Here is a 3,864-nt window from a genome sequence, read left to right on the forward strand (position 1 = left end):
ACTTTTTGCAGTGAGGGAACCATCAGAACTTCAGAAGGCCCTAAATGCTGGACCTCAGTGTCCGGGCTGGACGATGGGGGTGGAGACGCTCCTTCAGGTATACTGGGCTGAGTCTGTTTAGGTCTTTAAAGGTCAGCACCAACACTTTGAACTGTGCTCAGAGACATACCGGGAGCCAATGAAGATCTTCCAGGACTGGTGTACTATGGTCCCAGTGGTCACTCCCAGTCACCAGACTAGCTGTTGTATTGTGGATTAGTAGTAGTTCTGAGTCCTTCTTCTTCTTCTTCTTCTTCTTCTTTCTTCTTCTTCTTCTTCTTCTTCTTCTTTAAAAAAGATTTATTTTTTAAAGATTCGACAATAACAATAAATCAACAATAACTAATACATCAATTGACTATTTGCTACAGTTGACTTTTAAACAATAGTTAACAAAGGTAGCACCATGTAGAGCAGGCGTCGGCAAGATCAAGCCCACAGAGATTGTCCGTGGGCCGGACATGCACAGCGTGATGCTGGAAATCACATCTGCGCATGTCCAACACTGGAAATCGTTTCTGCGCAGAAGCGATTTTTGGTGTCTGGAAATGCGCAGACGTTGTTTCTGGTATCTGCGCATGTGCAAATACCATTTCCGGCATCACTCGGCAAGTCCCCACGCCACGCCGCACTGCACTGGTTTAGCATAGCGCGCGGGGGGCTTGCTGAGCGAGTGGCTCGGTTGGTGGGCTGCTCGTGGGCCGGTAAAACGGCCTTCGTGGGCCGCATCCAGGCCCATGGGCAGGAGGTTGCCAACGTCTGACAAGAGTGCAAGCATGGCTGTTCAGGGGCAGTTCCAAAGGGCTGGTTTGAGTACAGTCGTACCCTGGTTTTCAAACAGCTTTGTTATCAAACGTTTTGGCTCCTGAACGCCGCAAACCCGGAAGTAAGTGTTCCGTTTGCGAACTTTTTTGGAAGCTGAACGTCTGACGGGGCTTCCGATTGAGTGCAGGAAGCTCCTGCAGCCAATCGGAAGCTGCACCTTGGTTTTCTAACGTTTTCGGAAGTCGAACGGACTTCCGGAATGGATTTCGTTCAAGAACTAAGGTACGACTGTATGCGTATCTTTATCTGCAACCCCCCCCCCAGGGATGTAACCCCTGAGCAAGACATGATTGCCCCGTATCGTTTTTGAAAATGAAAAACAAAACCCCTAACCCCAAAAGATTGTTCTGTCTTCTCAGTTTCCTCCGCTCCCAGTTCAAACTGTATCACCACACTTTGTTGCTCCAACAGGACGAACTTCAAGAAGCAACGATTAATGGCGGCGAGAACGATGAAGAGCGTGAAGGATTTTATCTACTGGTTTTATGTTCAGTACCTGCTGGTCACGTGTGCCATTGACATGGAACCCTGGGAAAAAATGCTGCTGCATTCTTTCACCGCCACCACTCTGACTATGTCGGTGTTCACAGTTTATTTGTTCATTCCTACCCATTTGAACCAGGCTTTCCAGTTCTTTTACAGCTAGTCAAGTAGCTGAAGTGGATGCTTCATGACCGAGCTTGGATAACTAGATGTATTTTCGCCATATTTCTGTAAATAGAACAAATTGGAAGTACGTGCAGGTCTCTTTTCCCCTTGCCACTTTTAGTCCAGTGCATCGGTATATGAGTTTGCCAGTTGTGATGACCATTTTTTTTACAACAGTGAATCACAGAGGAACACAGGAAGATGAATCAGAGCACTGTTCCACCTGACCATCCCCAGAATTTTAGACGGGTCCCTTCCCCACCCTACTTGGAGATGGTTGGACTTGAACCTGGGACTTTCTCCATGCAAAGCCGATGAAGGAACGCTACATGCCACCTAGTCCAGCAACAATTTCTTTTAATTGTTTAACTCTCTTCTAGTGAAGAGGAAAGAGAAAAGAAAACGAGGCAGTAAAAGCAGGGAACAGAAAGAGAGGGGGGGGGGAAATTGAAAGTATACATGCTTAAAAACCATTGCAGGTAGGCCCCATGTTACAGGCTGGCACTAAAGGCGGGTCCTTGGGTTTGAAAGAAAATTGAAGGCTGCTGAAATAAGCTATGGTTCTAAGAAAGGACACCCTACATTATGGATTTTTTATTTTTTTTGCAAGCCACACTGTTAACACCTGCAGTTGACTAGAAGGCACCTGCAGTTGACTATGTGTGGACAAAGAGAGCCATTGCTGTCATGACTTCTTACGTTAGCGATGTTTCCTTGGCCTGCTAAAACATCCCTGGCTGATACATGCTCAACAAGTCACTGAAAACTCAAAGGGGAGAGAAGCCACAAAAGAAAGAAATCCTGCCCCCCATTAGCTTGCAGCAATTAAGGTAACAGGACTAGTTGTCCTAATAAAGTAACCTTGCTGCGAGAGTCCAGCTGTAGGAGCAGGAGGCAAGGGCGTAGCAAGGGGGGTGCGGTGGATGGGTCCGCCCCGTGTGCCCCACTGAGGGGGGTGACAAAATGCGGGCGGCACTCACTGCAGGGCCTGCAGCGTGCCTGAGCCATGCGTTTCTCCTGGGAGTGACGCGGTGGCTTGAGCGCCCGCAGGCTCCGCCGCTGCCCCAAACAGTTCGTCCGTTGCCTCCCCCTCAGCTATAGGGCGGCTGAGTGGGAGGAGGCAGGCGACTCCTCTGAGGCCCCACGGTGCCCCCATGGACAGTTGACCCGCCCCTGGGTGCAGGGCACGCTGCCCCAGGTGCCCGATTGGCTTGCTCCGCCGCTGGCAGGACGGGTGCTGAGTATTTTAATAATAAAACCAGTCACTCAAGTTTGAAATTGTCCTTAATTTAGCTACATGCAGCAACTACTTGGGCCCGTGCCATTTAAACAACGCTGTAGGTGTAGGAACTATGGGATACAGTATGGTTCTAGCACAGTAGAGCAGCTCAACAAGAACATAAGGGCTCTTTGAGAAGGTCAAGGATCCTTTTCACTCAGTGGCCAGCTGGGAAGTCAGCAAACAAGACCCGGGTGCAACAGCATTCTCCACATTTGTGATTCCCAGCAACACATTCAGAGGAGTGTTGCCTTCAACAGTGGAGGCAGAACATAGGCTTATTTCCATACATTTGCCTCGTCTTTTAAGACATCACTATAACTTGTGGGAGAAAATTCCAGAGTTTAACTGTGCGCTGTGTGAAGAAGTGCTCTTTTTGGATCTATCCCAAATCTTTCTGCTTCGTTGGATGGTCCCAGATTGTACAGTGGTACCTCTGGTTACGAACATAATTCGTTCCGGAGGTCCGTTCTTAACCTGAAACCGTTCTTAACCTGAGGTAGCACTTTAGCTAATGGGGCCTCCCGCTGCTATCGTGCGATTTCTGTTCTCATCCTGAGGTAAAGTTCTTAAGCGAGGTACCCTGAAGTGTTTGTAACCTGAGGTACCACTGTAGTCGTATGAAAGGGGGGGGAAAAAGCAATGAAAAAAATAAACAAAAAAAAAAAATAAATAAAAAAAAAAAAAAAAATAAAATTAAAAAAAAAAAAAAAAAAACAAAAATATTAAATAAAAAAAAATAAAAAAAAAAATTAAAAAAAAAAAAAAAAAATAAAAAAAAAAAAAATGACAAAAGTGTCATTCCCCCCCCCTCGTTTTTACGACGACAGTGACACATTTGTCATTGCCTCCACATCATGGATAATCTTGTACATGTTCCACACCTTTCACCTACACTAAAAAGCCCCAAATGTCACAACCATTCCCCACAAGGGAGTTCCTCCAGTTGCTAGCAGTTGTATCATAAACACATATAGGAGGAAGATGGTTGGCATTGGGGATGTGATGCAAGCAGAAACTCACTTACACTTCATCCCATTAACTCTGAAGCCAGAGGCAGGTGCTATGGAGTT

Source organism: Lacerta agilis, chromosome 5, assembly GCF_009819535.1.
Source record: "Lacerta agilis isolate rLacAgi1 chromosome 5, rLacAgi1.pri, whole genome shotgun sequence".
NCBI lineage: Eukaryota > Metazoa > Chordata > Lepidosauria > Squamata > Lacertidae > Lacerta > Lacerta agilis.